This window comes from Piliocolobus tephrosceles, chromosome 2, assembly GCF_002776525.5.
Source record: "Piliocolobus tephrosceles isolate RC106 chromosome 2, ASM277652v3, whole genome shotgun sequence".
Lineage (NCBI taxonomy): Eukaryota > Metazoa > Chordata > Mammalia > Primates > Cercopithecidae > Piliocolobus > Piliocolobus tephrosceles.
In genome coordinates, this window is record NC_045435.1 from 109,795,899 (window position 1) to 109,821,929 (window position 26,031).

At 43.5% G+C, this 26,031-nt stretch overlaps 1 protein-coding gene across 8 annotated transcripts in view; it reads left to right on the plus strand.

The window, feature by feature from the left end:
* The first annotated feature begins 11 nt into the window (after positions 1-11).
* TBL1XR1 (TBL1X receptor 1) overlaps positions 12-26,031 on the plus strand; it is a 181,997-nt gene continuing 155,977 nt past the window's right edge. For 2 of the 8 annotated variants that reach the window (XM_023184789.3, XM_023184794.2), the window contains exon 1: positions 640-1,207. The gene's annotated coding sequence lies outside the window, so the exon portion shown is untranslated. Of the gene's footprint in view, positions 430-639; positions 1,208-1,276; positions 1,489-26,031 lie in introns of those variants that run through there. The other 6 variants (XM_023184790.2, XM_023184795.2, XM_026454902.2 and 3 more) reach the window with 5 other exon arrangements.

The following is a 26,031-nucleotide window of genomic DNA, read 5'->3' on the forward strand; positions in this document are numbered from 1 at the left end:
CATTTGTGCCTGGCTGGTCCCCATTCCTCTCTCCCCAGTGTTGAGTGTCTGAGCCGTTGGCTGCTCCGAACCGTTTGGCTCTTTCCCTTAGTAACAGCTTTTACCTTCTGCCTCAATTCCTCTCCCCGCTCGCGCCCTTCCCCCGCGCGCCTCCTCCCCCCGCCGCCGGCCGCGTGCGCCCCCGCCCCTCCCCCAGCGGCGGGAGCACCTCCGCTCGCCACCTGGGGACCCGCGCCGCGCTCCCCGCCCCCGCCCTCCCGGCGCCCATCCCCCGCGCCCTCCGCTCGCTGGGGTTATAATTGCCTCTCACCCCCCGGAGGGGTTATTTTGGGGGTGGTTGGAGGCGGTGGCGGCGGCGGCGAGGAGGGGAATTTCCTAGTGCCTCCATTCCCGGGAGGGGGGAGCGGCGTTGGAGGCCACCGTTTCCAGGTAAGCGCTGGGGGCCGGACCCCGGAGTGGGGGCGGTCGCGGGCCTGGGCGGGGGGCGCAGGCCAGAGGCGGCCGGGGGCGCTGGGCCGCGGGGGATGGGCGCGAGTGGAACATGCATTTTTCAACTTGGCCCTTGGGGGAACTGGGCTTGCGTGGGGGGAGGGAAGGCAGGGAGGGCACTTGGGGCGCCCCCATCCCCCCGTTTTCCTCTCAGGGTTCTTTGAAGTGCTCACGTGCCTGCCCACCCCCTACCCTTTCCTGGTCTCGGGGGATCCTCACCCTAATTATGTTGTCCCCGAAAATGTGCACCTCGGCCTTCTCCCCCTCTTCCTCCCTTCGTGCATTTACACCCCCTTTTTGTGCGTGTGTGTATGAGGGGGGGAGGCTTTCAGGAAAGGATTTGCAGCAAATTGAATCAAGGAGCCATCATGAGGCCGACTCCTTTATAGCCTATTTTTAGCAGAGGAGAAGGAGCTTTTCGGTGTATGCTATTTTGTGAAACCTCGGGCGGCAATGGAAATCTCCCCTCCCCGGGCGCGTCCCCGGCCCGGGCGCGGCGACCCCGGCCGGCGTGCTAGGGGCTGCGGGCGGCTGTTGGGGCCGCGCGTCCGGGGCGGGGGCGCCGGCCGGGGGAGGGGCGCGCGGCAGCCGGGCCTTGCTCCGGGACGTGTTTATTTGTAACTTAGTGCTTTTTATCGTCTTAAGGAGATATTTGGTGGAGATTCTTTGAAGTTGGGTTCAGGAGTGTAGAATTGGCAAAGTTATTGCCAGCTTCCTGGTAAGTTTTGGGTGGCACAGAGTCACGTTATTTTCTGACAGTGTAAAGGCCACGTTGTGAGGGTGGTTTCTCGGTAACTTCCTCTTTGCAACCGATTTAATTTTTTGAACAGAAGCAGACTTTTATTTAAGTGGAATATTAATCTTAAATGGCAGCTCGAGGGAAGCCATCCATGCGTTAACGTGTTCAGTATTTTTGGAAGTTCTTAATTTGCTGAAACAGGCATCACTTCGCAGTGGTAACCGGGATTAAATTTAGGTTGTGAAAATGGTGTGTTTCAGGTAAAATTTGGGTTGTGGCTTTGAAAAAATGCTCTCTTTGTTGGATTGTCTAAGTGTCTCTAAGGTAATTTGGTGATTACAAATGAGAAATGTTGGAAACTAGTTAGAAATGAGGTGTTCTCAATGTCTGGAGTTTACTTAAAATCTTGGACTGTGCAGGCACCGAGGGTGAAGAGTTTTAGTACCTATGTGATTTACAGTTGACTTAGGAAAGTTTACTGTTCACTTGTTTTCCAAACAGGAACCGTATGCTGATCTAAACAAGCTTGTTAATAAAATGTAGTGGGTTAAAATGACAGGTTATTTTTAGTCTGAATTTTAAGACTGAATGGTTTTTCCACCCCCCCACCTCATGTAATTAAGTGATACTTCTTCCCCCTCCTTTTTTTCCTAAAGGCTCCTTCTCCAGTTTGGATAATAATAAGGCCCTCGTGGTGTCTTCATCCACTTACCTGAAACAACTTGGAATAAATAATTTCGATTACACGTTGAAGATAACAATGAGTGACTGTTTGGGCTTTCCAGTGTGATTCATTTTCATTTTTGTTAAAATGAAATGCTACATTGATGTGTTTTAGTAATGCTGACTTCCTGGGATTGTATGTTCTCACCATTTTAATAAGTTTATAGTCTGAGGCACCTTTGTCTCCCCGAAAACATGGTGTATGTTGGGTGGTGTCATGGGAGTTGATGGCAAGCTTCCCAAATTGTTGAGAGTTCTAGAAATAGTTAGCATTTACCTGTGGGGGAGGGGCTGCAGGAAGAAACTATGCCTGAGAGCAGTTAGGCGTGTGATGTGTGATTAGGCTTCTTGCTCTTAAATCCAGGATTTCTTGTTTGGAATATTTTTTTTTCAGCCCTATCCTGCACTGAGATGTACGTAATCACAATCATTAAATTCATAAGTAACTATTTTTTGACGTTTGAGTTGTTAGAATCAGACCTGCAGTACAAAAAAAATACTGAACTGTATGTGGGATGAAAACTAGGTGCCTGGGAAAAGTTTTTCCTAGTGTTAAGGAACTCAATAAAGTGACATGTTAATGGCATAAAAATTGTTGCAAAGCTCACCGTCAGTTTATAAGACATTTTTCTTTTAACATATACCAGCTTTAGGTATTAATGTGGGAGACACTGGTGGTAAATGGAGTGGCCCCTTGCAGAGATGATATTTTTGCATTGGTTGCTTCAAAGAAGTGTTAAGCATTTTAATATGTATGTCCAAGAATCTTTTTGATACTTGTATTCTCGACACCTAATTAAAGGTTTTGCATGATTGTCATGACACCAGTCTCCCGAAAGAACTAGAGGTAACTGCTTCCTGTGTTCTAGGAGCCTTTCAAGCTAACATGTAGAAAGGGCAGAAGATAATATGAACATAGGGGTTACTGATAAAAGGAAATATATTAATAGACCTTTTGAACATCAACCTGTTGATTAAATCCATCAGTGCAGTATACATACAACCTTGTCAGACGAGTAGGTGACAAAGGAATCTCCCTTGTTTGTACAATTTGTAGCAGTACTGTTACAAAGAATTTCTGACTTGACACATTTTGATGAAGTTGGTTGAAATAGTTTGTTGGGTTTGTTCAATTATGGTGTCATTTATTTATTTTTATTTATTTATTTTTTATTTTTTTATTTTTTTGAGATGGAGTCTTGCTCTGTCGCCCGGGCTGGAGTGCAGTGGCTGGATCTCAGCTCATTGCAAGCTCCGCCTCCCAAGTTCATGCCATTCTCCTGTCTCAGCCTCCCGAGTAGCTGGGACTACAGGCGCCTGCCACCTCGCCCGGCTAGTTTTTTGTATTTTTTAGTAGAGACGGGGTTTCACCGTGTTAGCCAGGATGGTCTTGATCTCCTGACCTCGTGATCCGCCCGTCTCGGCCTCCCAAAGTGCTGGGATTACAGGCTTGAGCCACCGCGCCCGGCCAATTTTGATGTCATTTATATAAAAAAAATAGAGAAGAATGAATGGTAGGAAGTCAGGGGAGAGGTATGGCAGAAACATTGGCATTGACTAGAACTTGTATTTTTCTAGTGCATGTGAATTGGACTCATTTCACAACATTTACAGTATAAGTCACTGAAATGCAAAAAAGGAAAGCAGCTAACATGAGACATTTATACTTTATGCTCAGACATTTTGGTAGTAGAGGAGGGCTAGGACCCTGGAGCTGTGTAGTAAAGAATTGTTGAGTATTGTTCAGTTTAGGTACCACCAAGGTGGTATCTCCTGCTCTGCCACCAATAGAAACCTGAAGTTAAAAAGAAAGGACTCTGTGAGAGAGCTGATACTGGAGAGATTTGGCTGTTTACCCCTCTGGGATTGGATTCGGTAAGAGTGCAATTAATTGCCCTGTTACCATAGAGCCAGAGGAGAGGGACTAGGTGCTCGGGGCTATGCTCTAGGAGGTGTGAGGTGCTTTCTATGCTGTTTATAACCCAGGCTGATCCTATAAGGTAGATAGTGTTGGGCTTTTTTTGTGGATGATGAAACAGAGGTGCAAAGAAGTTAATTCACTTGTTCAAGGCCACAGAATGATTAAATGAACACTAGGATTCAAGCCTGGGTCTGTCTTAGATGACTGAGTCTGCGGAATTTTTCCCAGCTGTTTTGTTAGTCTTGATCTGTGTAGATATCCTTCCAAAACCTTGTGTTTCTAATCAAGTTTATGATCTATAGTTGAGCATCTGTACTAACTGGGTCAGGTGATTGCATGGTTAAATAAAATTCATAGAACTCATATCATTGTGTTGAACTCCCTAGCACTATTTAATAAGATGCAGTCCTGCTGGGCACGGTGGCTCACGCCTGTAATCCCAGCACTTTGGAAGGCTGAGGCGGGCACATCATGAGGTCAAGAGATCGAGACCATCTTGGCCAACATGGTGAAACCCCGTCTTCTACGTCTCTACTAAAAATACAAAAATCAGCCGGGCATGGTGACGGGTGCCAGTAGTCCCAGCTACTCGGGAGCCTGAGGTGGGAGAATCGCTTGAACCTGGGAGGTGGAGGTTGCAGTGAGCCAAGATCATGCCATTGCACTCCACCCTGGGCGATAGAGGGAGACACCCTCTCAAAAACAAACAAAAAACTAGTGTAGGAAAAATCATTGAAGTCTTCGTGTTGTAGCATAGTGGTTACAGTGAGTTCAAACTCAGGCTCTGTCCCTTACTAGCTTTGATGTTGGGGTAGTAGCTCCTCATGCGTTTTATTTATTTTTTAAATTTTTATTTTATTTTATTTTTTTGAGATGGAGTTTCACTCTGTTGCCCAGGCTGGAGTGCAGTGGTGCAATCTCGGCTCATTGCAGCCTCCACCTCCTGAGTTCAGGTAATTCTCCTGCCTCACCTCCTGAGTAGCTGGGATTACAGGTGTCCGCCACCACTCCTGGCTAATTTTTGTATTTTTAGTAGAGGTGGAGTTTCACCATGTTGGCCAGGCTGGTCTTGAACTGCTGACCTTAGGTAATCTGCCCGCCTCGGCCTCCCAAAGTGCTGGGATTACAGGCATGAGCCACCGCGCCCGGCCTTCATGTGTTTTAGTTTCTTCATCTGTGTAAAGGGACAGTCAACTTCATAGAGTTGAGAAGATTGAGTTAATATGTGTGAGGTACTTAGACCCGTGGTTGACATTCTAAGAACAGTGGTTGACATTCTGAGCATCCTGTAAGTTTAAGTTGCTCCTGATAGGTTTGATTTTTGAAGTTCGTTTCTTTGTATTACATTATATTTACTTGTTATTTATTTTAGTAGGGGTATAATGTCACAGGAAGGATTTGATAGCTCCATTTCCTGAGTAACCTATTTGAAGTAAACTTAGTTTTTTTACTCTTAAAGTTGTGGTTTAAGACTTACATATACTATGAATAATTTACGTGATTGATGTAGGTACAGTGGTGGATCTTTTGCATGCCTTTGTTGCTATTCTGTCATCTGGGATGGACTTCTTAAGCCTACTTGCACCATTTGAAACATTTTTCAACTTTTTTTTTTTTTTTTTTGAGACAAAGTCTCGCTTTGTTGCCCAGGCTGGAGTGCAATGGCGCCATCTCCTCTCACTGCAACCTCCGCCTCCTTGGTTCAAGCGATTCTCCTGCCTCTGCCTCTTGAGTAGCTGGGATTATAGGCGTGCGCCCAGCTAATTTTTGTACTTTTAGTAGAGACGGGGTTTCACCATGTGGTCTCCATCTCTTGACCTTGTGATCCGCCCGCTTTGGCCTCCCAAAGTGCTGGGATTATAGGCGTGAGCCACTGCACCCAGCTTCAACTCTTTTTTTTTTTTTGAGACAGTCTGGCCCTGTCGCCCAAGCTGGAGTGCAATGGCACGATCTTGGCTCACTGCAACCTCCACCTCCTGGGTTCAAGCGATTCCCCTGCCTCAGCCTCCCAGGTAGCTGGGATTATAGGTGTCTGCCACCATGCCTGGCTAATTTCTTGTATCTTTAGTAGAGATAGAGTTTCACCATGTTGGCCAGGCTGGTCTTGAACTCCTGACCTCATGATCCACCTGCCTCGGCCTTCCAAAGTGCTGGGATTACAGTCGTGAGCCACCATGCCAGGCAAACTCTTTAAATAAAAAGGGAACTCTTTCAAGGCTTGGGTCCTGCAGAACCTAGGGTTTGCCTTTTAGGCTGTAGTGATTACTTTTTTTTTTTTTTTTTTTTGAGACGGAGTCTCGCTCTGTCCCTCGGGCTGGAGTGCAGTGGCCGGATCTCAGCTCACTGCAAGCTCCGCCTCCCGGGTTTACGCCATTCTCCTGCCTCAGCCTCCTGAGTAGCTGGGACTACAGGCGCCAGCCACCTCGCCCGGCTAGCTTTTTTGTATTTTTTAGTAGAGACGGGGTTTCACCGTGTTAGCCAGGATGGTCTCGAACTCCTGACCTCGTGATCCGCCCGTCTCGGCCTCCCAAAGTGCTGGGATTACAGGCTTGAGCCACCGCGCCCGGCCCCCAGTGATTACTTTTGAGTAGGTGGTTTTATTTTATTTTTCCTGACCTTTTTACCTGTGTATTCTTTTCCATATTGTCAGCTGCTGTCAAGATAGTTGTCCTTGGAAGTTCTGTTCCTCTATGAGCCTTGTCTTATGTTCACTTCCCATTTTTAACCATACTTAATTTAGCACTACTGTTTACTAATCGTCAAAGTTCTATGTATGAGGACTACACAAGTGCTTTGACAAGTACTGTGACGGTCTGAGTGCTGATGCCCTGAATTTAACAGTGAGAAAATTGAGGCTTAGGTAGTGTGGGACAGAGCAGTAATTTAGTCCTAGTTTGTGTGAATTCTAGGCCAGTGTTGTTACCTAGCAATCTGTCTTCTCAATGAATGAATGGTTGTAGGTCTGGATTATTAAGTTTTTATTTGGTTGCCCTGAGCAACCTTTCTTATTCATTTTACTTCTGTAACTACTGACAGTGTAATTTATTTAAAGTTCTGGTTTCATCTTGTCAGTTCCCCTGCTGGAGAACCCATAATGGATTCTCTTTGCCAACTGGGCTGAATTTATATGCTTCAGTCTGGCTTTTAAGAAGGTTCCATTCTACCTATTCAGCTTTATTTCCCACTCTTCCCCAACTGGAATTCTTGCCGGCCTCTCAAATACTGTAGTTTTTGCCATAGTCACTACTTTGCTTTTGTGCATGCTGTTCATCCCTTTGTCCTTCTTATAGCCTAGTTTCAGTCCCCCTTCTTCCGTGAATCCTTTTCTGGCCATCCTGACTCAGGATATTTCTTCTCTGAGATTCCATTGCATTTAATGAAGATCACAAATCCCATAACTGTTTATTTTTTTGTTGCCCCAACTACAATGTTAACGTTTCTTGAAGGAATGGACCTTTTTCCTTCTAGCGTTTGGCAGAGTTCTTAATACCATTTTCATGTTAAAATGGATTATGAGGGCCTGTGTTAAAATGGGAGCAGCGACAGCCCTCTTCCGATGTCATGTGGCAGCATCTTCTTTTTGAGTTAGACCTTAAAGATTTAGGTGTACTATAGTCACATTTAACGGTTCATTTGAATTTAATGCTGCCAGAGTTGCAAAGGAAGAAAAACTTGTTAATTCTTAGAGTTAAATGAACATGGATGGTTTTGGCTGTTAGTTCTTAGAGTTAGATCAACATGGATGGTTTTGGCTGGGCACGGTGGCTCACGCCTGTAATCCCTGCACTTTGGGAGGCCCAGGCGGGTGGATCACCTGAGGTCAGGAGTTTGAGACCAGCCTGATCAACATGGAGAAACCCCATCTCTATGAAAAATACAAAATTAGCCAGACGTGGTGGCACATACCTTTAATCCCAGCTACTCAGGAGGCTGAGGCAGGAGAATTTCTTGAACCCAGGAGGCAGAGGTTGCAGTGAGCCGAGATCATGCAATTGCACTCTAGCCTGGGCAACAAGAGCAAAACTCTGTCTCAAAAAAGCAACTACAACAACAACAACAAAACACGTCTCTACTAAAAATACAAAAAATTAGCTGGGAGTGGTGGCGTACGCCTGTCATCCCAGCTACTCAGGAGGCTGAGGCAGGAGACTCACTTGAACCTGGGAGGCAGAAGTTGCAGTGAGCTGAGGTTGTGCCACTGCACTCCAGCCTGGGCAATAAGAACAAAAACATGGTCTCAAAAAAAAGGAAAATGGATGGTTTTGCCCTTTTAATTCTGGAATAGTAGCCACAGGATTGGGGGAAAACCTAGTCTAGTTAGGAATTGTGTCACAGTAAGTTGACTTTATCTGGTTATATATGTGTCAGGTATAATGATGCTTAAGATTTTGTACTTTTTTTTTTTTTTTTTTTTGAGACAGAATTTCACTCTTGTTGCCCAGATTGGAGCGCAAGGGCACATCCTTGGCTCACCGAAACCTCCGCCTCCCAGGTTTAAGCGATTCTCCTGCCTCAGCCTCCTGAGTAGCTGGGATTACAGGCATCCGCTTACACGCCCAGCTAGGACTTTATTTTCTTAATCTGTTAGATTTTTTTCCTCCTTATTTCCTCAGTAGTGTACCTAAGTTAAGATAGTGTTTTTAGATCTCACTGTTTTACAGCATTCTGACCGCACTGGAGTTTCATTTGTACCATTACTATTAATGTATTAACATTTAGTATAGGGTATATGTATTATACAATGTAAATGAGTTTAATTTACCAAAAGAATGTCTCTTAACCATCTCCCTTCAGTAAGTTTTTATGGTAAGACTGTGCTGTATTAGTTCCAGCCAACCGGGGTAATTGACTATAAAGGCAACTAATTTGGTGTTACATCCTTTTGAAGTTTTAATTTTTTTTTTTTTTTTTTTTTTGAGATGAAGTCTTGCTCTGTCGCCCAGGCTGAATGCGATCTTGGCTCACTGCAGTCTCTGCCCCCCGGATTCAAGCAATTCTCCTGCCTCAGCCTCCCAAATAGCAGGGATTACAGGTGCTAGCCACCATGCCTGGCTAATTTTTTTGTAATTTTAGTAGAGATGAGGTTTTACTATGTTGGCTAGGCTGGTCTCGAACTCCTGACCTCAGGTAATCCACCCACCTTGGCCTCCCAAAGTGCTGGAACTATAGGCGTGTGCCACCATGCCCAGCTGATTTTTGTATTTTTAGTAGAGATGGGATATCACCTTGTTGGCCAGGCTGGTCTTAAACTCTGGGGCTCGTGATCTGCCCGCCTTGGCTTCCCAAAGTGCACCTGGCCTGAAATTGTTATTTTCTATTTTTTGAGACAAAGGCTCACTATGTTGCCTGGAGTGCAGTGGCATCATCTTGGCTCACTGCAACCTCCACCGCCTGGGTTCAGGTGATTCTGCTGCCTTAGCCTCCTGAGTAGCTGGGACTACAGGAACGTGCCACTCATGCCTGGCTAATTTTTTTGTATTTTTAGTATAGATAGGGTTTCATTATGTTGACCAGGCTGGTCTCCAACCCCTGACCTGGTGATCCACCCACCTCGGCCTCCCCAAGTGCTGGGATTACAGGTGTGAGCCACCGCACCTGGCCAAAATTTTTAATATTTATGTATGGAATGTAAGCTTTTCAGCATGATTTTCAATCAAACAAAATGAGTTAGATTGAAAGCTCTGCTTTCTGAGAGCTTACTGGAAGGGTCACGCTGAAAGGTTAATACATTTTAGTAAACATAGAGTACCCAGATTCAGGAGATTTATATGAAATGAATAGGTTTGAGGGATGAGGGGGGAGGAATACCTGTTGAACATTTAAACTGGGAAGCTTGCCACCTATTTTCCCCTTTATCGAAGGTTTCAGGAGGTAGAATTTAAAAACAGAAAAGGGAGACAAGAGTCAGAGATGGTCATACCAGTATCTTAATAGAGTAATTTCTTTTTTTTTCTTTTTTGAGATGGAGTCTTGCTCTGTCGCCCGGGCTGGAGTGCAGTGGCCAGATCTCAGCTCACCGCAAGCTCCGCCTCCCGGGTTTATGCCATTCTTCTGCCTCAGCCTCCTGAGTAGCTGGGACTACAGGTGCCCGCCACCTCGCCCGGCTAGTTTTTTGTATTTTTTTAGTAGAGATGGGGTTTCACCGTGTTAGCCAGGATGGTCTCGATCTCCTGACCTCGTGATCCGCCCGTCTTGGCCTCCCAAAGTGCTGGGATTACAGGCTTGAGCCACTGTGCCCGGCCATTTCTTTTTTTTTTGATGGAAATTTGCTCTTGTTTCCCAGGCTGGAGTACAGTGGTGCAATTTCGGCTCACTGCAACCTCTGCCTTCCAGATTCAAGCAGTTCTCCTGCCTCAGCCTCCTGAGTAGCTGGGATTACAGGCATGTGCCACCATGCCCACCTAATTTTGTATTTTTAGTAGAGATGGAATTTCGCCACGCTGGCCAGGCTGGTTTGAACCTCTGACCTCAGGTGATCCACCTGCCTTGGCCTCCCAAAGTGCTGGTGGGATTACAGGCGTGAGCCACTGTGCCCGACCAGTAATTCTTTTTTATATGAAATTGTACTCTGAGCTGGGTGCGGTGGCTCACGCCTGTAATCCCAGCACTTTGGGAGGCCGAGGTGGGCGGATCACGAGGTCAGGAGGAGTTCGGGACCAGCCTGACCAACATAGTGAAACCCCATCTCTACTAAAAATACAAAAATTAGCCGGGCGTGGTGGCTCGTGCCTGTAATCCCAAATACTCAGCAGGCTGTGGCAGGAGAATAGCCTGAACCCAGGAGGTGGAGGTTGCCGTGAGCCGAGATCGTGCCACTGCATTCCTGCCTGGGCGATAAACATGAGACTCCCGTCTGACACACAAAAAACGGAAATTGTACTCTGGAGTTTCAAGCTTTTTTTTTTTTTTTTAAGTGTTTAAAATTTTTGATTACCTTAAAATGGTGGATTTTTTTTTTTTTTTAACTTTTTAACAAACTAGATATCAGTCTATTTGAGATCTTCGGTATTTTGTCTGAGATCGGATATGGAATCAATAAGTCCTTTTTTTCCTGATACCTTTTGTGTTTCTCTTTTCATTGTGTCTTTTTCAGCATAGTGGAGAGCAGGACATTGTAAAGAGACAATCAGTGACTCAGTTTTTGAGTGGATGCTTTTGTTTTTTGTTCTTAGTTTGCATCTGCTTGAATGGGGTAGCATTTTAACATGGGTCTAATATTAAGCAAACAAGTAGTTTTAAACCAATTCTTTGTAAAGCCGTGGTTACATGAGTAAATCTAGCTTCTATAAATGTGTATTAAGACGATCAGATGAAATGTTACCTGAAGTTCTCTTATTTGTGCAAATACTTGAATGAGTATACTCGATACTTCAGTTTCTTTATTAAGATTCTAGGATTCTTTTTTTTTTTTTTTTTGAGATAGAGTCTTTCTCTGTTGTCCAGGCTGGAGTGCAATAGCACAATCTTGGCTCACTGCAACCTCTGCCTCCCGGGTTCAAGCGATTCTCCCTGCCTCAGTCTCCGGAGCAGCTGGGATTACAGGTGCCCGCCACCACACCTGGCTAATTTTTGTATTTTTAGTAGAGATAGGGTTTTGCCATGTGGGCCAGGCTGGTCTCTAACTCCTGACTTTTTAAGTGATCTGCCAGCCTTAGCCTCCCAAAGTGCTGGGATTACAGGCGTGAGCCACCGTGCCTGGCCAGGATTTCAATTTCATGAGTTTTCGGGGGATCTACGTGGAAAATTTTTTTAGAGTATTTAAGTACTAAAAATCTACAACCTTTCATGGAATAATAGTCTGGAAAGTATGTGACATGAGCATAAGCAAACACCTTGCCAGATGGGGTATAGTAATAGCGTATTTTGGTAGTTACCTTCAACTGTGAATAGAACACAGTTTACAGGTTAGGGAGAGGTGTTTTATTCTTTTCCTTTAATTTGAACAGGCTAATTGGGAAGAGTATACACTAATCTTGTTGTTACATTTTTGTTTAGTGGCTATCATATGTCATTAAACTCACAGTATAAGGCAATTGACTCATCTGCTTTGGGTTTCTGAAATAAGGTAATGAGAATAGATAATGAATTTCTTTATCCTTTTTTTCCTTTTTTTGCAATTACCTTTTTATGGGGTAGAACTTATTAAAAATAAGGATTTTAGGATACTATTTATAGCTGTGGCAGTGTTCCTTGGTATTCATTCATATGAAAATGTAATATGATACGTGTTTAAGATTATTCCCCTAGTAAAATGATGGGTTTTCTTTAAATTACTGTTCTCTGTCCTCTTTAGTAACTAATATACATTCGTAAAATTATAGACTGGGGTCAGGAGTACAGTCTGTTATTGTATTGTGTTCTTGTGCCAAAAAACTCCAGGTGTATCATGGGAATACATCTTTGACCTTGGACTTTTGTGAGTCCTGCTAGCAGGTCACTAGTGTTGACACCTGGTGAGAGATGTCTTTGTGTGAATTGTTTGTTTATTTATTTATTTATTTATTTATTTATTTATTTGAGGCAGGGTCTTGCTCTGTCACCCAGGCTGGAATGCAGTGGTGTGAACATGACTCACTTTAGCCTCCAACTCCTGGGCTTAAGCAGTTCTCCCACCTCAGCCTCCTGAGTAGCTAGGACTACAGACAAGCAGCACCATGCCCAGCCAATTTATTTATTTTTAATTTTTTGTAGAGACAGGATCTTACTATGTTGCCCAGGCTGGTCTCGAACTCCTGGGCTCAAGCAGTCCTCCTGCCTCCCAAAGTGTTGGGATTATTGGTGTAAGCTGCTGCACCCAGCCAATGCTTCTTTTATATATTTATTTAGATTTGGTGTTTGATTTTTTGCTAATATTTAAAGGACCTTCTCAAAGATACTTTTAAATGAAAAGACAAAGGGTCAGAAAATACCATATGGTTGGCTGCTGTTTTTTGTTTGTTTGTTTGGAGACGGTCTCGTTCTGTCACCCAGACTGGAGTGCATTGGTGTGATCTCGGATCACGGCGACCTCTGCCTCTTGGGTCCAAGTGATGCTCCTGCCTCAGCCTCCCAAGTAGCTGGGATTACAGGCTCGTGCCACCATGCTCGGCTAATTTTTTTGTACTTAAGTAGAAACGAGGTTTCGCCATGTTGGCCAGGCTGGTCTGGAACTCCTGACCCCAAGTGATCGACTCTCCTCAGCCTCCCAGAGTGCTGGAATTAATGGCGTGAGCCACTGCCCCTGGCTGGTTGGCTGCTATTTTAACTTACGGGATAGAAGACTGGAAAGGACACATGCAATACAGTGTGTATGAGTATGTGTGTGTTTATATATGCTTGTCATGTGCTTAGAGTGACTAGAAAGCTGCGAAAGAGACTAATAACAATGGTGTTGGGGTGGGCAGATTATGTAGTCAAATGTGGGAGAGACTTACTTTCATGTGTAACTTTTTGAACTGTTTATGTTTGTATTACCATTTTGAAAAAAATAATAATTGAAAAATCGAGGCATCTGGTTAAGCTTTTAAAATCTTTATTTCTTTGGATTTGGATAGGATGGTCAAAAGAAGGGGGAAAATGATGTTAATTTCTCATGTGCTTTTCAGTTAGTTCTTAAAGAGCTGAAACTGTTTATTTCTGTAAACACTTATTTTCATTTTTCAGAGTTGGTGACAGAATTAGAGTAGTTGTATGATTAACAAGTGTTGTTTCTGTTTCATGACTGGATCATTAGACTAGTGGTGAACCAGTGATGATTTTTTTTTTTTTAAGCCACAGTCTTGCTCTGTCTTATCCAGTCTGGAGTGCAGTGGTGTGATCTTGGCTTACTGCAGCCTCCGCCTCCAAGGTTCAAGTGATTCTCCTGTCTCAGCCTCCCGAGTAGCTGAGACTACAGGTGTGCGCCACCAAACCTGGCTAATTTTGTATTTTTAGTGCAGATGGGATTTCACCATGTTGGACAAACTGGTCTTGAACTCCTGACCTAAGGTGATCCACTGGCCTTGGCCTCCCAAAGTGCTGAGATTACAGGCGTGAGCCGCTGCGCCTGGGAAACTGGTGAATTTTGAATCCTATCCAAGCCTGATACTTAGAAAATAATTTAGTGCAAACTTTTAGGAGATTTTGGTTATCCAGAAGTACATACATTTTGTTTTATTTCAAAGGTATTGCTTTGCCAAGGGTTTGACATTAGGTGAATATTGGGGTTCTCATAGTAGTTGATTTTAATAATTACAGTATTTGGCACAATGGAATTTGTGGAACTATGGCTTCTGATACTGCACAGATCCTCTCATGACTTACTTAGATGTATGTGTTAATTGATGTCAAGGTGACAGATACATTTGATTTTGATGCTATTTTTGGTTGCAGTTGGTGTCTTTGGTAATTGTGTCACTTGCAGCTCTTCATTGGCTATTTAGTTTACCAGCAAAAGGGGCTTGCCTTCTAGTTGTGCTTATTTTCAACTTCAGCTGGAGCAACCTTAGAGAAAGGGAGCACCTGTTTTTGTGCACAGAACTCTGCTGCACTGTGACTTGACACTAGCCTTCCTTTGAGGGTAGTGGCGTGGCCCTCTTCTCAGCAGTAACAGGAGACTAGGTAGGAGAATCTTAGTCTCATTTTTGGCAGTGAACTCTCAGTATGTTACTGTGGTGAAGAGCTGGTCTCGAACTCCTGACTTCAGGTGAACCACTTGCCTCGGCCTCCCGAAGTGCTGGGATTACAGGCTTGAGCCACCGCTCCCGGCCTATTAGATGTTTCAAGAAAAAAAAAAGAAAAAGAAAAAGATTTGTACCTTTCTTAAAAATAAAGTTTTTTGGCCAGGTGCAGTGGCTCATGCCTGTAATCCCAGCACTTTGGGAGGCTGAGTTGGGTGGATCACCTGAGGTCAGGAGTTTGAGAAAAAAATTCACAGGGTGTGGTGGTGGGCACCTGTAATCCCAGCTATGGAGGCTTGAGGCAGGAGAATCACTTGAACCTGGGAGACAGAGGTTGCACTGAGCCAAGATGGTGCCACTGCACTCTAGTCAGGGTGAAAGAGTGAAACTCCGTCTCAAAAAAATTTTTGCTTTCTGGAGTGGAATCCCTACTTTTCTCCAGGCAACACTGCTTTGGTTGACAACTGACAAGTGCTTTGATCAGTCACTTCAAATATATATGTTAAATTTTATACAAACGTTAACATGGATTCTCACTAAAAATCCATATGGCACAACACAGGGTATGTAGACATGCAAAAATAACTGAAAGGTTTTCAGGAACTTATGCACAGATATTTTCTATACTCTTCATTTAAAAACATGCTTTTATAAACCTGAATGAATTTTATTACTTTTATTCAGTGAATTTAGAAAATACTCGTTCAAAGGAGTATAGAATTGTATTTTTCTACTTTTATGGATTTAGAGTCAGTACTCAATGAGAAACATGGATGTTCTGAATGATAGAGCATGATGAGTTACATTTATTGGTGCTAATGTCTTTAGGTCGTATTCTGAAGCTGTATGAGGATTCTGAAGTTCTGGTGCCTCGATTTTCTAAGGCATACATAAGAAGTAAGATACAAATGATAAGGAATTTTGATTGCTCTTAAAGGTAAATTTAAGTGTTTTGGAGGGAAAAATCTGAACAGCTGTGACTTAGGAACCCTGAATGCTTCTCATAAAGGACGGTAATTAGAGACAGAAGAATGACCATTATATAAAGTTTCTTACATCCCATTAGAGAAAAAGTTTGGATAATTACATTGTTTTAAGAAAATGTACATGCCGTAACATGTTGCCTGCATGAAGTTACACTATTTGATTGAAGATTAAGCATTAAGCCTCTTTCCGTGACAGTCTTAAAATTAAAATCCTTGCCTGTGGTGACCACTAGTCATCTGTTTCTAGCACAGGCCTCTTCTTGATTGAGAGTTATTTGTTGCCTCATTTCACTAGGCAGATCCTTCCTTGAAGACAGGTGTCTGTCACCCATCTTGACCCTCAGCATCTGGTACAGTGCCTGGCGCTCTTTATCCTTTCCCTTGTTGAGTTGAATCCCATGAGGCTCTGACTGAGGTATAGGTTTGCTAGTACAATAGACTCTTGTTGCTTTTGTGGGTGATTCACATATACAAAACTGGAAAGGAGATACATCCAGTTTCACAAATTAATTGTCCTTTGGACTTACTGTGTTCCTGCTGTCAGAGTTTTTTTCTTTTTCTTTTTTATTTTTTTTGAGACGGAGTTTTGCTCTGTTGCCCAGGCTGGAGTGCAGTGATACGATCTCAGCTCACTACAAGCTCTGCCTCCTGGGTTCATGCCATCCTCCTGCCTCAGCCTCCCAAGTAGCTGGGACTACAGGCGCCTGCCACCATGCCTGGCTAATTTTTTTGTATATTGAGTAGAGATGGGGTTTCACTGTGCTAGCCAGGGCTGTCTTGCACTTGTGACCTCATGATCCACCCAGCTTGGCCTCCCAAAGTGCTGGAATTACAGGCGTGAGCCACCACGCCCAGCTGAATTTTTTTCTTTTTTTGAGACAGGATCTTACTCTGTCACCCAGGCTGGAGGGCAGTGACACAGTCATGGCTCACTGAAGTCCTGACCTCCCTGGGCTCAGGTGATCCTCTTACCTCAGCCTCCTCTCTGGGACTACAGGTACACGCCACCATTCCCGGCTCATTTTTGCGTGTTTTGGTAGCGACGGGGTCTCACTATGTTGTCCAGACTGGTCTTGAACTCCTGGGCTCAAGTGATCCACCTGCTGTGGCTTCCCAAACTGCTGGGATAACAGGCATGAGCCAGCGGGACTGGCTGTGCTGTAAGAATTTTGAGGGTCTACCCTGCTGTTTGGTTTTTGTCATCTGCAGAATCCTATTGGCTTGAAAACAGTATAGTACTTGCTAGGAGAAACAAGGAATATACTCAAAATATGGGTAAAAGATTCAAAGACCTTGGTTGGCCTGACCGTAGCAGTTAAACCTGAATTGGGGTGTTGTTTGGACTTGCCCACTTCTTCCTGATATTTATGTATTCTGCAGTCTCTTTAGACCCTTCGTCATGTGTTCCCTTGGTTTTTTCCCCCTAACTTGAACCCTTACTTTTACCTGATACTGAAATATGATTCTTGCCTTTTTTTCTGATTCATGGTCTTGCATACCCAGTCCATACATCTACTGTTGCTCTTCTCTTTGACTGTGGTTTTCCCTCAGAGGTCAAAGGATGTGTACACTCTGTGCCCTTTGTCTCTTTAAACCAGTTGCACAAGTGATTCTGCGGCTGAGATTGGTTCTTTCAGACTTCCTTCTCTCCTGATCTGCTAGCATGGAATCTATCACGATCTAGTATGGGGACATCTTGTATTTTCCTATGTTTTCTACTGTTGAATCTAGGCTGGCAGGGGAGTTTTTTTTTTTTTTTTTTTTAAGGCAAAGTTTGGCTCTGTCACTCAGGCTGGAGTGCGGTGGCGTGCTCTTGGCTCACTGTAACCTCCACCTCCCAAGTTCAGACGATTCTCGTGCCTCAGCCTCCTGAGTTGCTGGCATTACAGGCGTATGCCACCATGCTTGGCTAATTTTTGTATTACTAGTAGGGATGAGGTTTCACCATGTTGGCCAGGCTGGTCTGGAACACCTGGCCTCAAGCGATCCACCCGCCTTGGCCTCCCAGAGTGCTGAGATTACACCTGCGCCAGTTCAGGTTTTCATTTAATGACAATGAGTTGTGACAATACAGGGTTGGAAAATATAGGAGGTTCAGTGTTGGAAGAAATAGGAGTAGGTGATGGCAACACTGAGTTGTCAGAGTGAGCTGGGGCAACATCCTCTACTTCTAGCTAACTGATGAAAATATCCAGGATAGCAGGTCTGGGGCCCGGTGCCATGGGTCACGCCTCTAATCCTAGCACTTGGTTGGATCACCTGAGGTCAGGAGTTCAAGATGAGGCTGGCCAACATGTTGAAACCCTGTCTCTACTAAAAATACAAAAAAATGCCGGGCACGGTGGCTCAAGCCTGTAATCCCAGCACTTTGGGAGGCCGAGATGGGCGGATCACGAGGTCAGGAGATTGAGACCATCGTGGCTAACACGATGAAACCCCGTCTCTACTAAAAAATACAAAAAACTAGCCGGGCGAGGTGGCGGGCGCCTGTAGTCCCAGCTACTCGGGAGGCTGAGGCAGGAGAATCCCTTGAACCCAGGAGGTAGAGGTTGCAGTGAGCTGAGATCACGCCGGAGGTTGCAGTGAGCCGAGATCACGCTATTGCACTCCAGCCTGGGCAACAAGAGCAAAGCTCCGTCTCAAAAAAAAAAAAAAAAAAAAATCCAGGGTAATCTGAGATCTTGGATATTTAGAGACATTTGGTTGCGATGAGGGATCTTGGTAGATTTGATTATGTTATCATTTGGAACTTTCCAGAGTAGAGGATGACGCCTTTATCTTTGAGCCACTTTCTAGAAACCAGAATTTACTGTCAGAGAATATAGGATTTTATTTTTTAAAACTTTGAACTTAAAATGATTGCAACAATATTTTAGCGATATTCTAACAAATATTTAAAAATATAAGTTTTAGAAATTCGTTAGCAGATGAAAAAAACTCCAAGGATAGTAACATTTAAATAAGTAACGTATTCGTTTTCCTCTGAATGTTGTTAAAACAGACAAGGTACTATTAAATCGGGGGGGGGGGGGGATGAACGTATTATGGGCTTTTCCCTTTTTTACCCTTTATCTACTTGTCTGTAGATTAAAGTAGGTATTTTAATCTTTTGTATCTCTGGGCTCTGTTTCTTGTAGTGGGTATGCTTTTTTTGTTGTTGTTTGTTTTGTTTTGAGATGGAGCAGGCTGGAGAACAGTGGAGCTCAGGCAATTCCCCTGCTCCAGTAGCTGGGATTACAGGCACGTGCCACCATGCCTGGCTAATTTTTTGTATTTTAGTAGAGATGGGGTTTCACCATGTTGGCCAGGATGGTCTCGAATTCCTGACCCTCGTGATCGCCTGCCTTGGGCTCCCAAAGTGCTGGGATTACAGACGTGAGCCACTGCACCCGGCCTGTAGTGGGTGTGTTTTCTAATTCGTTGCTACTCTACTTGGTTTGTTCCCTTTTTTGTGTCAGCTATGCTGGTGAATCTGGCTGCCTTATTTATCTAGCCTCGTTTGCGTTTCTTCCAGATGACTCGTATATTTTGCTAGTAGATATATTGGTTGGTTGGCTCCTTTGTTCTGACAAATCAACATAGAAGTGACTTGTTACAGTGAGAACTGGTAATGACCGGAACCATAACAGCATACTAATGGTCTTTGATAAATACGGTGAATGCACATGGTAGAATAATTTAAAGGTCTTGGTTGGAAGCCCTCCCAAGAGTGGTTTGCAAGTTTGAGGTCGGGTTTAGGAATAACTTCTGCAACCTTTAGCTTCACTCCTGGGAGAAACTTTGGATACATTTTACTTGCCTTTCTTCAGCTTTAGTTCCCATATTTGCAAAATGCCATGACTTATCTCTTAAGAATTTAGTTAGAATAAAAGAGATATCATAAGTTAAAAGAATACTTGGTTGTGCTCCAACGTGTGTCTGTATCCGGAATAGGCTCATATGTAATTGGTAAATAGGAGAATTATGTGAGTACAACAAGGAGATTGCTCTGGTTTATACGTGATTTTCCCCAGCATATTCATGTTTTGCATCAGGTAACAGTAGTCGAGCTCAAAGTGCTCTAAGAGCTGAATGAAACAAGCCATGGTGGCCACTTGTGAATTCTTCCTGTTGGCCTAATTTGGCCATGTTTTTAGTCTTTGAAGTTTTTGGAAGGGCTTGTTGTGTGATTCTCCCCCATCTCTTTGCAACTGCAAGGAATTTTTTTTTTTTTGTGAGGTGGAGTTTTGCTCTTGTTGCCCAGGCTGGAGTGTAATGGCATGATCTCAGCTCACCACAATCTCCGCCTCCCAGGTTCAAGCCATTCTCCTGCCTCCGCCTCCCTAGTAGCTGGGATTACAGGCCCCTGCCATCATGCTCAGCTAAGTTTTGTATTTTTAGTAGAGACGGGGTTTCACCGTGTTAGCCAGGATGGTCTCGATCTCCTGATCTCAGGTGATCCACCAGCCTCGGCCTCCCAAAGTGCTGGGGTTACAGGTGTAAGCCACTGCACCTGGCTGATAATCATGTTATAAAAGAAACCACAGCAGTTCCATGGGTGAAGAATATTTATACTGTACCCAATTTGATCCTGAAACCTTTTCAACAACTTGTCTTAAAATATTGACCCATCTCCTTTATTTTTCCAATCGATGGCTGGATTCCTGTATAATTAGGGGTTCTCCATGTTGGTCAAGCTGGTCTCAAACGCCTGACCTCAGGTGATCCGCCCGCCTTGGTCTCCCAAAGTGCCAGGATTACCCGCTTAGTAACTTTTCACCTGAAAGTTGTATCGTTATTAGGAACTTAATATTAAACATTTTGATTCACATTGCTTTTGTTAATATTTTGGTTTCAAAGTGGCATAGGGATGGTGTTCCTTTTTTTTTCCTCATAAAGTGCCTGTTACTTTTAGCATGTGACCCTGTAAAGTGAAGTTTACCAGGAATGCATATACTGTTTTATAGAATGCACAGAAGAAACATTTATACTTATTTTAAAAATCTGGTACTACATTAGATGCCCAGTAAGTGTCATTTTTTTCTCTTTCCCCTTGCTTTAAGGGTTTTTAATCACACTCAGTATAAAGTTCAAACATCTTAGCCTATGAGGGTCCCTCCTCCCCAACCTCTGCCGTGTGATCTGGCCCCTGGCCACCTCACAAACCTTATCTTGTTTCACCTTGTTCACCATGCCCAGCTATTCCAGCTCCACACCCACTGAACAAGCTTATTCCTGTCTCAGCGTCTTAATTGCTTTGTTCTTTGCCTCATACTCTTCTGCCTTGAGATTGTTATATAGCTGATTCTTTTATGTCATTCACTCTCAGTTCCAGTGCCAACATCTGAGAGGTTACACTGAAATTACTGCCCACCTGCGGCAGTTTTCAGCCATAAGACCCTTATTCTCCACGTTGCAGTTTTGTCTTTCTGAAGTAACTTTGATCATTTTTTTTTTTTTTTTTTTAACTTCCCTCCAGAACTTAAACTGCATGAGAACAGGGATGGGCTCTACTTTGTGTGTCATTCTGTCTGCACCTACCTAGAACAGGACCTAGCAGGTTTGTAATAAATACTTGAGAGGATTGTTGTCTTAGGTGTGTTTTCATAATTAGCTGGTAGTCTTAAATTGGTTCATCCTTATAATTAGAATACTGGAAATAATTTATTAAAAGGTCAACATTTAGGGGCATGTCAGAAGAGGTTGTACTAAATGTTTAAATTTGGAAGCTCAGGGACATATGTGAGTGCCGTACTTAAAGATGACAGTCGAGTCAAATAATAGCAAAAACAGGTAAATGGATAATTGATGGACCAGTCTGAAAATGTGCTTTGTACTGATACTCATAAATGAGAAGTTGATGTTTTATTTTTATTTATTTTTATTTTTTTTGAGTCTCACTCTGTCGCCTAGGCTGGAATGCAATGGCACGACCTCAGCTCACTGCAACCTCTGCCTCCTGGGTTCAAGTGATTCTCCTTCCTCAGCCTCTTAAGTAGCTGGGATTATGGGCGCGTGTCACCATACCCGGTTAATTTTTGTGTTTTTAGTAGAGATGGGGTTTCACCACATTGGTCAGGCTGGTCTCGAGCTCCTGACCTCATGATCCTCCTGCCTTGGCCTCCCCAAGTGCATGGGTCAGAACTCCTTTAGTTGTATGATAGAAACCTTATGCAAATTTTTGGCTTAAGTCAAAAAGGAGATTCATTGGCATTGGCATATGGAATCCAAAAGTGGACTGAATGATTGGGAAGATCATTGAGTTAGCTGGGATTTAGGAGCAACCAGAACCAGACCCATTTGGATGCTACCAGTAATCTCTGTCAACAGCCCTGCTTTTTTCCATTTTTAAAAAACTGAGATGACTTCCCTTTTCTGCCCAAGCTGGAGTATAGTGGTGTGATCACTGCTCACTGCAGCCTTGACTTCCTGGGCTCTAGGAATCCTCCCACCTCAGCCTTCTCAGTAGCCGGAACTACAGATGTGCCCCACCATAGCCAGCTAATTTTTTTTACTTTTTATTTTTGAGACGGAATTTTTCTCTTGTTGCCCAGGCTGGAGTGCAATTGTGCAATCTCTGTTCACTGCAACCTCCACCTCCTGGGTTCAAGCGACTTTCCTGCCTCAGCTTCCCAAATAGCTGGGATCACAGGCATGCGCCACCACGCCTGGCTAAATTTTTGTGTTTTAGTAGAGATGGGGTTTCTCCATGTTGGCCAAGCTGGGCTCGAACTCCTGACTTCAGGTGATTCACCCGCCTCGGCCTCCCAAAGTGCTGGGATTACAGTTGTGAGCCACTGTGCCCAGCCATAATCAAACATTTAAATAATATTAGCACTTAAGAAAATTAACCGGTGGCTCGCACATGTATTCCCAGCACTTTGGGAGGCCGAGGTGGGTGGATCCCCTGAGTTCAGGAGTTCGAGACCAGCCTGGCCAACATGGTGAAATCCCATCTTATTAAAAATACAAACATTAGCCAGGCATGGTGGCTCAAGCCTGTAATCCCAGCTACTCAGGAGGCTCGGACAGGAGAATTGCTTGAGCGCAGGAGGCGGAGGTGTCGCAGTGAGCCAAGATCGCACCACTGCACTCCAGCCTGGGCGACAGAGTGAGACTCTATCTCAAAAACAAAAAACATGGCCGGGCGCGGTGGCTCAAGCCTGTAATCCCAGCACTTTGGGAGGCTGAGACGGGCGGATCACGAGGTCAGGAGATCGAGACCATCCTGGCTAACACGGTGAAACCCCGTCTCTACTAAAAAATACAAAAATTAGCCGGGCGAGGTGGCGGGCGCCTGTAGTCCCAACTACACAGGAGGCTGAGGCAGGAGAATGGCGTGAACCCGGGAGGCGGAGCTTGCCGTGAGCTGAGATCTGGCCACTGCACTCCAGCCTGGGCGACAGAGCGAGACTCCATTTCAAAAAACAAACAAAAACAAAACAAAACAAAAAAAACAAAATTAGCAAGTTACATATTCTGAACAACTTACTATTTTAATGCTTCATCAGGTCACCAAAATAAGTAAATGGGTTGCCACATAGAATAAGCCTTTTATGACTTAAGAGATTTGTTTCTGGATTTCAGTTGCTTCATCTTTAACACATTGTGTTGAATCTCTGAAGAGGTTTTTTCTGGACCTAATGCTCTTTAACCCTATTATTGCATATATAATTAAAAAATTAAGTGTGTTCACGCAAATTACAGGGAGTATGTACAATGCTGATCTCTGCCTGCACTGGTTTTTCTTAAAACATTTGCGTTTTCCAGGCACCTTGTCAATTTTGAATACGTTAGTCTTAAAATACTTTGTAGATATCTGAAGAGGAAACTTGTATTTTATTCATTAAACTTGCGAGTTCAAGTGAATTTGTTACATTCTGTTTCGTGGAAGAGAGAATTAAAATAATATCACCACACACATTTTCAAGAATGATTTTTTTCCTTTAAAATCTTTATTTTCATGGTGTGATTCCTGAATGTCAAAGCCAATTCTTCAGCAGCTAAGCTCTTATTTTCCTTTATCTTAGAAATTGTGTACTAAAAATATGTTTGTTAAGTACTATGAGAAAATGTTACTTACATTTATAATCTTTTAAATACTAAAATAAGTTTCAGGAGCTGCTTATATTAAGTGCTAATTGAGAACTAGTGTGTATACATTAAAATAATTTACCATAAAAAATAAGACATGAGAAGAAGGCAGGTATCAGGGAGTAAAGGTGCCAAACAGCTTTGTCTTTTCTGGCAAATAGTTTGATTTATGTCTAGCATACAGTTTTTAAGTTGGTAAGTGATGAGGAGGAGCTGGAAATTGGTAAGCAGGACTCATATCATAAAGTGGCTTCTTTGCTGTGCCTAAGGACATTCCTCTGACGGTAAAGGGAACTAGTGAAGGATTTTAAACAGAATGGCAGGATTATGTTTCAGCCTTGGATATGTAGTATGTGAAGGATGAGATGAAGGTTTGGGAGGGAGGGGCCTTAGCTCTGGACAGGGGAGAAAATTGAGCTGGTAGTAGTGTAATAGGTGTGAACGACACCGGTAATTCTTGGAGTATTGCAAACTAGTTCATGTTTCTGAATTCTGCAAAAAAAGCAATTGGAGATTCACAAGAGAATGGTATTGAAAATAGCTAAGCATCCGGGTCTCCTTTCTGACTTGCTACTGCTTCTCTTTTTCTGGGAAACAGGCGTAGGAAGATTGGGAGTTTGTTGGGATGGGGAATTAATTTGCTTCTGAATAACTAATGGACAAAAGCTAAAGCAGGAGGGTGTGCAATGGGGAAGTTGCTATTGAGAATGAGGCATCCTTTGTCATAATAACCTTTTTTTTTTTTTTTTTTTTTGGAGACAGAGTCTCACTCTGTCACCCAGACTGGAGTGTACTGGCGTGATCTCAGCTCACTGCAAGCTCTGCCTCCTGGGTTCACACCATTCTCTTGCCTCAGCCTCCCCAGTAGCTGGGAGTCTACAGGCGCCCACCACCATGCTCGGCTAATTTTTTTGTATTTTTAGTAGAGACGGGGTTTCACTATGTTAGCCAGGATGGTCTCGATTTCCTGACCTCGTGATCTGCCTGCCTCGGCCTCCCAAAGTGCTGGGATTACAGGTGTGAGGCACTGCCCCCAGCCTGTCATCATAACAACCTTAACCAAGGGATAAATAAGTTAATTAAGTTGGATGCTTAGTTGAGAATAGTCACGTGAAAAATCAATTGGTATAAGTAGTTCATGAATTTGCTAGTGGATGTAATTTTTGAATTTCAGGTTAGTCCCTTTTTCATATATTTTGACAACATTTCTAAAGATTTTACATTAATATAAAAGTCATCAGAATCTCTTTGATAACATTGGAGTGTTAATCTGGATTAAATAATGTATAATTGATTATAGTTTAAAAAATTAACATTTGAAATAATTTTAGACTTAACAGAAAGTTGCAAAGATAGTACAAAGTTCCAGTGTACCCTCACTTTGCTTCCTCACTGTTAGTCTTACCTAACCATGGTGTATTTATCAAACCTAAGAAATGAATATTGATATAATACTTAACTATTAGGTTTTATTTAGGTTTCCCTAGTTTTTTTCCACGAATGTCTTTTTTTCTGTTCCAATAGCCAATCCAGGTTCTTATGTTGCATTTGTCTCCTTAGTCTCCTCTGACCTGTAACAGTTTCTCAGTCTTTCCCCTTTTTTCATGACCTGGACAATTTTGAAGGGTTCTGGTTTGTCTCATATTTGTAATGATTATACTGAGGTTATGGGTAGAATACCATAGAGTTGATGTGCCTGTCTCATCACATTGTACCAAACGGGGCACTTATTGGTAAATCTTAATCTTGGTGATGTTAATTTTATCTCTCGGTTAAGATAATGTGTGCCAAGTTCCTTCGCTCTGAAATTACTGTTTTTCGCTTCTCAGCCTACTCAATAGTGAGTCTACCAATCTAGCCCTCATGCAAGGCAAAGGGACGTTAAGTTCTACATACTAGAGGGAAAAGCATCGAAAAATTTATGGACGTATGTTAAAATCACCATGGTAATTAAGAAATATGGTGTTTTGTTTTGTTTGAAATGGAGTTTTGCTCTTGTTGCCCAGGCTGGAGTGCAGTGGTGCGATCTTGGCTAACTGCAACCTCCGCCTCCCAGGTTCAAGCAATTTTCCTGTCTCAGACGGCAGAGTAGTTGGGATTACAGGCATGCACCACCCCGCACGGCTAATTTTGTATTTTTTAGTAGATATGAGGTTTCTCCATGTTGGTCAGGCTGGTCTCAAACTCCTGACCTCAGGTAATCCGCCCGTCTCGGCCTCCCAAAGTGCTGGGATTACAGGTGTGAGCCACTGCGCCCCGTCGAAGACATATGTTAAAACCACCATGGTAATTAAGAAATACTGTGGGGAGATACTTTGAGGCTGTGAAGATAGCCATTTTTTTTCCTTGAAAGTTTTATCCAGTAATTTTGGCATTCATCAGTGGATCTCGTCTGTAGTAATACTTACTATGGCTGTTCTCTTCTCTTCTCTTCTCTTCTCTTCTCTTCTCTTCTCTTCTCTT